At 37.7% G+C, this 12317-nt stretch overlaps 1 pseudogene; it reads right to left on the bottom strand.

The window, feature by feature from the left end:
- The window catches only part of LOC149230236 (uncharacterized), an 84810-nt pseudogene extending 74411 nt beyond the window's left edge, over window positions 1–10399 (bottom strand).
- Window positions 10400–12317: the final 1918 nt, after the last annotated feature.

Here is a 12317-nt window from a genome sequence, read left to right as displayed (position 1 = left end):
AGTTATCCTTGTCGTTAAACTCGTTAAAATAATAGCGAAAAACTTGTCCATCTAGACAAGACCGAGTTTCACCGTCGCTAGACTCGTTAAAACATAAAATAGCAATGGGTTTGCCCGAAGGGCGAATTATACAACAAGCATATGTTATCCTCCTCAAGCTTAATAAATAATAAAGAGGTATTGGTCAAAAATGACTAGGGAAAATGGGGAAAAAACTTGAAAACTTATGGTAACGAGTCGCTCTTGAACATGACACTTTCACTTCATCTCCGTGATTGAGTTGGGTTGGGTTATTCCATTTGCTGGTCATCATACTGTTGGTCTATCACACCATCCATCACTCTTGTTTTGGGTCAACGCTACCAATTCATCTCAGTGTCACCGATATGTTCAAGAGAAGTCATCCAATTAAAATTTAATCCGTTGCAATACTAGAAACCTTCATTTTCATGACCGCCATTCCTGAACCTTGTGTCGTCAGTGTCTTTTTCATCTCCAAAAATCATTTACCTCATTTCGTGTCGTAGATGTGGGATACATCAAGGCCCTCCTACGACGAGTCACTTCTCGTCGACATCAACTCATTATCCAAGAAGTCAACGTAGAAACACCTTGTCAGTGCTTTAAAGCTTTCATACATCAATGGCAAGTTTTCTCACTTCCGGCGACAGGTTGACATCAATGGCCTTCGATCGAAAAATTTTGCATGGTGTTCGACATCAAATCATCTATTCACACCATGCGAAATGTACTATAGTACCTTGAGGATCATCATCATTATCAGTTATCCCTCTCGCGTCTGTTAACAACTTACATCATTGGCTGGTAATCAGATGATGTCTCTCCATGTTCGACCTCAGAACATCTTTTCGCATGGTTTGACTTGTACATTGAGTGAAGATTGAACAAGTTTGAAGACCCCAGATCTAGTTTCATCCATCCGGGCTGCGATATATTCAGGAGTACAAAAGCATCAAATGTACAAAGGCTTTACACAGATGGTCATCCAATCATGGATTACAAGTCTATATATGCAGACGACTATCTAATCTATGTACATGTAATGAAAGTTTATAAAGCTGAGCATGGGAATGCCTCCCTCAACTAATTCATGAAAAATCATATTATCATGATGTATTGTATTGTAATTGATGTAGGTCACCTTCCAGTTCAAAACTTCCGATCCTCATGATAAAGCATTTCACCTGACATAAATATTTACGACCTCATGCTTTAGGGGGAAACTGTTATAGACATATTTGGGCACATCAACCCCAACTCACATGTCAATGTATTAGGGTTCATCAACCCCTAATATAGTTGTTTTATGCCCTAAAGAAACTTAGTCATATGGATGCCTCATTCTCCAAAAGTTCCATCTCAAAATTCATCCAAAAAGTGTCTGAAAGGGATCATTGTAGAAAGCCCTGTGTTAGGGTGCTATGCATAGCAGGTACCACACTGTCAAAGTGTTATGCATCATAGTTTGGCCCTCTGTAAGGTGTGATGGGCAAGGTAAGACAAAATTCCAGGAGAGTTTGAGAATCAGTTGCTCATGGAAACTTCTAGAAACTTCTCCTGTGCCACTTGCCCCTCTGAGTTCGCCCAAGGATGACTAAAGGAATTAGGAAACCACCTCCAATTCCCCTCTTTCATGGAACCAATTCCTAAAAATAGAATGGCATTCATCATCCTCATTGATGACTCAACCTCCTGCATTCATCTATAAATGGATCCCTCATCCAAGAGATCTAAAGGCTAAATTATTCTGAGTTGTAAGGAAGTGCTGCTAGTTTCAGTATTGAGGTGAGAGTATTGTGTTATTGTTGGCATGTTCTTGCTGATTCATGAGGTGAAGAAGGCTTGAAGCTAGGAGGATGGCACTGGATTAGACTTATGGGTTGTAATTCTCCTTGTTATCAATAAATTTCTTCAAGATTTTTCCCATTTGTTTGTGTTAACTGTAAATGCATTCATTTGTTTATCATATTTTTGATTATATGATGTTTATGTTGTGATAGATCATTATGCTTTGACGGGTCTTTGTTTCTATAACTGTGCAGGTACTCTCCAAGCGTGTTAAGTACAGGGAGGAGTTACGAGATCGACCAAAGGAGAGGGAGATCAAGTGAGGAATCAAGTGGAAGTTATAGGCTGGTCTTTCATTATCTTTCTCTTATCTGTTACTCATAGGAAAAATAGTGAATTGCTTTGACTGTTGTTTCTAGGTTAGCTACCAAACCTAGAGGGTTAGCATTTCTTAGAATACTAATTTTCCCAAAAACAGAAACCCAACAAAAATCATTCTCCGAGTTGAAGAATCGCCTATGTTATGCACCAGTTCTCACATTACCAGACCTGCAACAACCATTTGAGATTGAGACAGATGCCTTTGACTATGTTATTGGTGCGGTTCTTACTCAGCATGTGCATCCAATGGCTTACCACAGTGAGACACATTCAGACACAATCCGAAAGTACCCCACTTACGAAAAAGGAACATATTCCATTGTGCAGGACTGCCATCAATGGAAGCATTTCATTACGGGGAAGGAAATGGTCATCCACACAGACCACCAACCTCTACAATTCATACAGACACAAGGGAAGTTGCAGAATGATCACCATCATAAATGGTCCACCTATCTAGAATAGTTTCATTTGAACATTAATTATAAGAAGGGCAACACCAATAACGTCGATGATTACCTCAAGCGACGACCGGTCATCACATTGATCACTGTGCTCGACTCCTGTGGGCATGAGACATCGGGATGGCTGCATCTTTACAATAGCAATCTAGAATTCAGCAGCATATACGAGACACTCCTAAAAGGGAAGCAAGTTCCAAATTTACACCTTTATGATGCACTGTTATGCCACCTGGGACACATTTGTGTTCCTTCAAGTGAGCATGTCAAGATGATTTGGGAGGCGCACTACAGTCGGGTCACTGGACATTTTGGAGTAGAGAAAACAATGGAGGTATCGCAGAAGTATTTTTATTCACTGAAACTTCGTCAGGATGTTGGGAAGTAAATTATATCATGCACCCCCTGTGTCATTGCCAAACCAACTATCAAGAAGTAAGGCATGTATACTCCTCTACCTAATCCTAGCCAGCCTTGGGAATTTGTCTCCATGGATTACATGTCTGGCCTTCCTTCTATCATCGACAGATTCTCTAAGATGGCCATCATGACGGTTTGCAAGAAGAGTATCACAGCATAGGCCACTGCTAAGATCTTCTTTGAGTAAGTGTGGGTACACTTTGGGATCCCATAGTCCATTTTCTCAGATGGGGACATCAGATTCTTGAGTGCATTTTGTTCAATTCTCTGGTCGATGTTGGATACAAAACTTACTAAGTCCATGACTTTCCATCCCCAAACTGATGGCCAAATAGAGGTTGTCAACATGATGATCGTACACATTCTGCGCATGTACAACTCGAAGCATCCACGCACGTGGGATGAAAGTCTCCCCTATGTCCAACACAGCTACAACATAGCTCTCCACAACTCAATAGGCCACAACCCCTTTCAAGTAGGGCTAGGATTTCATCCATTATGCCCCATTGATGTGGCCATACCATTTGCAGCCACTCAGGTAGATTCGGCTCACGTTTAGTTCGAAGCTAAAAGGGCTAACAAATTCATTAAGCGCATTCAACACATCCACCAATAGGTCCATGATATATTGGATAGCCAATGCTAAGTACAAGCAGCACCATGATCAACATCGAGTGTCGCACAAGTTCCAGGTGGGCGACAAAGTTTGGCTACATTTTCAGAAGGAGCACCTTGCTGGACCCCACCGCAAGCTTTGCCTGCTCCGATATGGGCCATACACCATCACCAAGGTTATCAGTGACAATGCCTTCGAGCTTAGCATCCCACCGTTCCTTGGTCTGCACCCAATGTTCAATGTAGATTGCCTTCGGCCATACTTTCCACCATTGTTGGACACATCTGACATTGCAGAACAACTCACACCAACAGAGCTCAACCCAGACTACATGGAACATGCCACAACTGATCAGATCATGGACACACAGATCAAGAACACTCGCCAACAGATGATATAGTTATATCAAGTTGTCAAAGCAGGCCAACTCCTTCACCAGGGCAAGTGGTTCACCAGGGACCAGGTTCAACAAAAAATTCCTCACCTCATGGAGGCTCTGCATGCAATGGGGACCATTGCTTCCTAAGGGGGGAGGAATGATCCAAGTGGATATTGGTGGCCACCTGCCTATTCCACCTAGACCCCCCAGTTAGTTTCATATGTTTCCTTGTTCATTTCAGCATTTACTATTTTTAGCAACTTTTCGGGTCCTAGACTTCTGGAGTAGTTTTGACCCACTAAACGACATTATTTTGGGATTCACGGCAGGCCCGTAGCCAAAAGTAGGTGCCTGTGGCGAAACCTATAGTACTCGGTGAGAACTTTCCAACAAGGTATTGTACGTGCCAAACAGAGATAATATGACCAAGTTATGACCCAAGGAAGTTGGCTGCCCAACTAACCCCAACAAGGCCCACAAACTCTTGGTGTTACATCTCCTGGGGTTAGTGTTTTGGTTGTTTAGGGTTTTCTCATGTTTTCCAATAATAAATAGGCCCTTGAGCCTCATTGTAACATAGTTCAGAGGCATGTGGCCACCACATCTCTTCTCAGATATAAGCGACCATCACTCGAGCTATCTTATTTCCATTCTATTTGTAAGCATAGTTAAGTATTTTTCTATTAATGAATTTAAGTGTTTTTTACTGCATCTATGTGTTTATGATTATATATGTAAGTTGTTGCGTTCCTATTTAAGTTCAGATTATTGAGTTGCAGAAACATAAACTACTTTGAAATTGTTTGAACTTCTTCTTGTGCTTGGGAGTAATTGCAGCATCAAACCAACTTGATAGAAGAATGGAACACAACCATTTTCACAAGCCTAAAGAAACATGAACCAACATGACAATGATTCAAACCAACATAACAATAAATCCATCATGTTGACTCAAACCCCTTGATATACCTCACATACCAAAGGTAGCAGACACACATGAACCCTTTCTAGTTCAATTCTTAGCAATGATTGAGGTCGGCGCCTACAAAATTGGTAGTTGAAACACGCAACACCTACACCTATAACCACCTTACAATGCAACATTCTCCACCACCTATGGTGATCCAATGACGAAAAATCTTCTAATCATCTAATGTAAGATCGATGACACACGATGACAAACAATGACACAAGAAGGGAGTTCTTACCAAGGGGAATGCCTTACGACATAATTAGGCTTTATGACTCTAGAGGACAAGGAAAAAGGGTTTATTTGTGAGAAAAACTCCTACAATCCCTAGTCTAGTGACTAAGAAATGAAAAAGTACTATCTTCATATTTTTCAAGAATGAAAATCTTTAATTAAGAAACTAAAATCATAAATATATTTTTTATGAAATATATAATAACAAATTTATTTATAATAATAATTAGTATTTAAATTTTATAAAAAATTATTCAAAATTAAATTTTAAAATTTAACTTTAATTTTATAAAAATGAAAATTTGAAATCCAAATTTTGATAAAATATAATAATATATAAATTTTCATTTTAATAAATATTATTATTTATGAATGATGAATATTATTATCTCTTCCAAAGGCAGTAGATATTGCATTGGGTTTTTGGTCAAACCATATTAGTTTGGCTTTGACCAAAAACCCAATGCAATATTTCAATAGTTTAACATTAGAAATTAAAATTTATTATTTTTAAAAAATAATTTAATTTATTTATATTCAAATTGATTGGCTATCAAAATGAGCATGTTATTGTTCATTGCATTGGAATATGTGTTATGCATTTAAACTATTTATACTAGATTGTCAGCCTAGTTGTCTTATACCGATGTACCTTTAAATACATTACTCTTTCTTTGCATTCTTGTTGAGTGATTAGACCAATGATATTAATTACCAACAGTACAACATACAAATATCAAGATTATTGAATAAACACATTAAACAAATCATATTTCCAAAAACCTTGGAAATTAATCAGGGTTACATGTCAATTTATTTGTGCCAAATTTAGTTTGCCATTTTTTATCGGTTTTTGTCCCGAGAGATCAGGGGTTAAATTTGACGAGTCCCCCTACCCATCATGGAATTTTTTAATGACGATTTTATTTTTAAACTGTTCTTCACATGACTTTCTATATTTACTTTTACTAGTTTTATTTAATTTTTGCAAATTATATTCATAATTTCTCTTACATAAAAGCAAAAAGTTGTGAACCCCTGTAAATCCTCAGGTAAATGAAATTGAATATTAAAAATGTTAAGGTAGAAAACAACATGATATTGTGAAAAATAAATTTCCAAAATTTAGTTTTTGGCTTTTTTAGATAGAAAAAAAAAAACAAATTTTTCATTTTCAATCAAAACAAAAACAGATTACATTGCCCAAAGTCTTTCTCACACAGGATACGAACAAAAAGAGACAAAAACATTAGAGACTATACTTGACATTACCTGAGAGACTATACTTGACATCTTGTTTCCATTTTGAAGAGGCTAATGAAATATCTATTGCCGATTTGATGCCACAAGACATTTGCTGCCATTATCCTGACTCTTTATATGCAGTGCTATGCTCAGGCCGCCAAAACTATTCCAGCTGTCGATTTCATTATCAAAACTGAGATTTCGAAAAATCCCTCCATCGTAAAGAGGTGCAAAAGGGGAACAAACACTGTAAAACAAAATAAAATTAGTGGATATGCATGATGAAATGCAATCGTAAAGAGGTGCAGAAGGGGAACAAACACTCAAAACAAAATAAAATTAGTGGATATGCACGATGAAATGCAAATAACTGGCTTAAACCCAACTGGGAAAATCAAGAATGGAGATTGAGCAGAAGAATATCAATACCAGTGTAAAGGCAGAAGGCACCTCTTTCATTTCAGAAGCAATATACTCAAATGTTAGACCCATATGTTTAATATATTTCTAAACCCTTCAATGGAACTTTATAAAATTCATTAAATTTTGTGTTACAAAATGTACATAACAGAATGTATAAACTCTTACCATGTGAAGCAGCCACTGTGTTTGTGCACATACTTAGCAGACCGCAAAATATCAAAATGTTACTGAACAATACCAACTTTGTTCCTAGAGTAATGCTTGGTGCAGGGCATGCCATAGCAACAAAATACTGACGATGAAACAACAACAACTGGATCTGGATGTGAACAGTGCGTGAATGAATAATAGAGGTCAGAAATATGTAACTAATTACTATAATCAGCTGCAACAAAAGCCTCAACAATCTCATGTCAACCCGTTCAAAACATGCCATGGCCACAGTGGGATATGGCGGGATACTTAGTTTGACTTCGCTTGTGCAATTTTGACTCCATGTACTTTCCTTATGATATAACACTATCAAACCTAAGAATTTTAGAACTCCAATGTCATGGTGAGTCGTGACTACCTGTAGGAGTTATTCCAAAGATTTGATAAGGCAAGTATCTTGTCATTTTGAGTTTTTTTCCAAAACCTTTTAAACTTTGGTGGCGTGGATGAATAATTGAGAGTGTACGAGTCAATAACTCGTCAACCAACCATTCACGTGGTGCACATTAAAGCATTTGAATAAAATTTATTTAAAAAAATACCACCCTAAAGAATCAGCAACTCTAGATATCCAAATTCCAAACTTATATAAATAAATAAATAAATATATATATATATATATATATAATTAATTAATTAATTAATTTCAAACTTCTAATTTTTTGATAGGCCCATAATTTTGACATTTTATTAAATTATTTGAAAGTTAACTCTGACGTCTTTATTTTAAATTTAGTTGTATTTTACAGCTAAAAATGAGAAAAACAGGCATACAGGCGTCAATTTTAAAGCCTGTAAGTGATGTTCCAGTGTGATCACCGTCTTGTCTCTATTCCCGTGCTTTCTTTGATAGCTAGTACAGTTAAATGAGTGGTTTGCACAGTGCAGTGATTGATACGAGTTCCATCAATGACCCTTACCACCAATTCCATCAATGAAAACACAAACAAATGGAGCTAAGTCTTTATTGACATGCTTACTTAATCTCTTTCTTATTGATTGAATATAGGATATCTTGACTTTGCCATATATATATGGCATGAAGAATCATTTTTAGGGCTCAGTTGCCTATAAAAATATGATTCTTAGATTTTGTTGCGGGCATGTACCAAGTACTTGAACATCCCTTTCTTCCCAAGAAAGTATCGCTGTTCATACATGAGCAGAAGAAAACAAATAGTAATTTGGATTCATTAAATTTATTATTTTTTTTAACTAAATTTTTTTTTTCCATATTCAAATACAACCAATAAATTAATATTTTGATTTTTCATGCCTATAAGGATGCTTATGCTTTATTTAACATATACATAATTATTTATAAATTTAGTAAAAATAATTAATAGTTACATTTAAATATGCTTTATTATTTGAAATGAGTTTTTAATGTATATATAGATTTAGTACCCTAAAAAATCTTGAAATGCTTGAATTTTGCAAATTAAATAACTTAAATATATGATTCTTAAAAATATTTATCGGATTTTTAAAAAATGACCAAAATAAAAAGATCTATTTTCTTTTATTGATTTCACGTTCACGCCTATGATTTTTCCAAGGAATGCTAACTCTAAGTTTTGCAAATACCCCAGCTAATTGTCTTAATTTAATACTGAGATAAATTAAACATTAAATTGCAGGCAACTTGTTATGTGATGAAACTTTATAAGACGTTGGTAACCTAATGTCCTTTTTCTCAGTTAATTTAGTGGATTGATGTGACATGTAAAATTTTTTCCCCTGGGAAAAATTGTAATTTCATTAATAAAAGGAAATTAAATTTTGTAGATGCATAAATGCATATTCAAATCATATCAAGTATATGATTGTCATCATCAATAGTGATCAAAAAATTGTTTCCTTGATCCATGCAGGGAGGTAGCAATATATATAAAACTGTAAAAACTACAATATATATAAACTGAGAAGTCCTTCATGGAATAAATATATACACAAGATAATAATGTTCATATGCCAACAAAAAATTATGCAATTATATCCATAAACGACCAGTAGTAGTATTGATAGTGATCTCCATTGCACAGTTCCTGCATCATCCAGATGCCTGACTCCCCGATCGCAGCTTCTTTGGATAGGCTATCAGCAACCCCATTCTGCTCCCTGAAAATGTGTGTACATGTAAAGGAGTCAAGTGATGAAATCAATCTCAGAGTTTCATCCAGTATATGACTCAAAGAAAAAGTAGAGCATCTAGATGTTCTATTCAGCCAGTCACAAATGATTTTGGAGTCCCCAAATAATTGTATGTCTCTGCAATTTTTCTCCAAAGCAAATTGTATGAGATGTTTTGCAACTAGTAGTTCTACAAAATTATTAGTGCCTCTTCTAAAACCCATGAGCATGCTGTAAGAATGATGATGGTTGATATGTAGAATAGCTCCCCCACCGCACCCAGTCTCCTGTGTGGCCCCGTCGAAATAAGCCCATGGCTTGCTATGATCAATATGTTCAGGTATAATATTCTTGGGCCTCTATGGGGGTGGGTCATCTGGGATGAGGGTGTAGTCAGCCAAAACCTTGGTAGCAATAATAGACCAGCGAGGTGGTGAATTCTGGAAAATTAAGTGATTTCGGGCGATCCAAATAGGCCAGCATATCGGAAGGGGTAGATTGCATTGCTTAGGAGTAGAAGCAGAGGTATACCAGGTCTGCTAGGCCTCAATAATAGTTATGCCAGCCCATATACTTGATGGAGCAACAACAGGAATAATAATATCCCACAATTTTCGAGCTTCTGTGCAGTCAAGGAACAGGGGTTGAACGGATTCATTATCACTTCTGCAAAGGTAACACCAGTGAGGGCCATAATGTGCTCGCTTGAGGAGGTTATCGCCTATAGGTATTTTGTTCCGTGAGATTGTCCACATTAGCATCTGAGACCTAGGGGGGGCCTTAAGCTTCCAGAGATGCCTCCACCAATCTACAATGATCTAAGGTCTTCTAGCTTCTGTCAGGGCCAAGTAACCATCTTTGGGGGAGTATCTCCTAGATTTAGATAGGGCCCAAATTACCTCATCATCGCCTTCAGTGATGCGAATGTGAGCATCTATAAGTGCCTGAGTATAATCCTCCCATAGTTGTACCCATTGAGGAGGGATATGTAGATGAAGTGTAGTTTTCCAGGCCTGTTGCAGAAAAGTGGTATTATCATCATCTGCAATATGAGCTATATGAGTAGAATTGTGATTTTGAAGGTGATGAATGAGCCCATTAGGTAGTCTATCCATGTTCCCGCAGCCAATCCACAGATCAATACTAATGCGCACTTTATTTCCTGAGTGGATTCTCCAAGTAATACCCACTCTGATAGGATTCAATGCCTTAATAACTGCCTTCCAGATAATAGAAATCCTAGATGTACATTTGTGTGGTCGCCTAATCCAATCCATAATGTGCATTGGGGCGATGTATTTTGCAACAGTAACCTTCGACCAGAGGCTGTCAGCTGATACAAGGTGCCAACCAAGCTTAGCAGCCAGAGCAGATGAGAAGTCCTCGAGTTTTTTTAAGCCCCATCCCCCCCACTTCTTTGGTAAATTAAGGGCATCCCAATTGACCCAAGCAAAAGTCTTGCCTTGCAAGCTACCCTTCCAGAGAAATCTGCAGTAGAGGGATTATATCCTGGTGAGGATACCCCTGGGAATCCATGCCAGAGACATCCAATAAACAGGTGTGGCTTCTAAGACACTCTTGATGAAGGTGAATCGACCAACACGAGATTTTTTCCATCTTTGAGATGAGCCAAGTGCAGTCGACGATCTTGTAACCCAAGGGCTTTAACTTATACCACATATATTTTAGACCTTCTGCCAGGCTCAGTTGAGTAAATGGGAAGCGTTGAAGTGCAAAAAGGATCTCGTGTGGTGTGCATTCCGCTGCTGTCAACATAGATTTTGTATCATTTATCAACATGCTAGTAGCCATTTGAAATATGGAGAAAGAGGCTTTGATGATGGTAAGATCACCAATGATGCCATTGAGAAATATCAGGACATCATCCACAAAAAGTAGATGTGTTAGCATACAACCGTCTGATATCTTTATGCCCTGTAATTTTCCTCTTCTATGTTCATCCTTTATGAGTCTATTGAGGCCCTCCATGACAAGAAGGAAGAGTAATGGTGACAGCGGACATCCCTACCGCAAACCTCTTTCAGAGAAGAAAAAGGGGGATGCACTTCCATTAACCAGAATGCTGAAGGGAATGTTAGTTATATAGCTCATAATCCATTTGATGAATATGAATGGAAAACCCAGATGGGTTAAAAGCATTCTAATGTATAAACAATTAACTCTGTCAAAAGCCTTGGATAAATCAACTTTCATAATCATACCTTTGCATCTCCTAATATGTAGAGTATGTAATACTTCCTATGCAGTGCCCACCACCTCATGAATCTATCGATCTTGTAGGAAGGTGAATTGTTCCGGTGAGATGTGGTTGGATAGAATGGGCCGCATCCAGTTGGAAATGATCTTTGCAATAATCTTGTAAATGCAGTTGCAGAGTGAGATAGGGCGATATTCTTCATAGGAGACCGGGTTATCAGTTTTCGGGATGAGCGCTATGAAGGTAGAAGTGATGGATGCTGCTATATTTCCACTGATTCTAGTATCCTCAACAAATTTTAGCAGATCTTCACCTATGATGTCAAAAACGCCAAGTAGAACTCAATTGACCATCCATCAGGTCCTGGGCTTTTGTATTTTTTAAACCACTTCAGGGTGGCCTCCAACTCTTCCAGAGTAACTACTTTGGTTAGGTCCCCTTCCTCCTCTTGATCTACGAACCTCGGAAAAAGTTGTGCCACTCTAATGATGTCTGCAAAATTTGCTTCCCGCGGGGCACTGTAAATTCGTTTGAAATGAGAGGTTGCCATCTCAGCCAGTTGTTGAAATGCGTTGACAACTTGTCCCTGTTTGTTCTGAAGCTGCCAAATAGTATTAATCGCCTTCCTTCCATTGGCGAACTTATGATAGAATTTGGTATTTGCATCCCCATCCTTCATCCATATTGCCCTACTTCTTAATCGCCAGACTTCTTCACAATCCTTAAGGATTTTCCCTCTAGCAGAGTATAGGGATGTGATCTTCTCCTTGTGTTCAATAGAAGTGAATAATCCTCCCTGATCATTTTCAAAGACA

This window comes from Pinus tabuliformis, chromosome J, assembly GCF_031772625.1.
Source record: "Pinus tabuliformis cultivar Carrire ecotype Pingquan chromosome J, CPIR1, whole genome shotgun sequence".
Taxonomy (NCBI): domain Eukaryota; kingdom Viridiplantae; phylum Streptophyta; class Pinopsida; order Pinales; family Pinaceae; genus Pinus; species Pinus tabuliformis.
The sequence above is the reverse complement of the archived record's forward strand: the minus strand, read 5'-3'. Positions and strand labels throughout refer to the sequence as shown.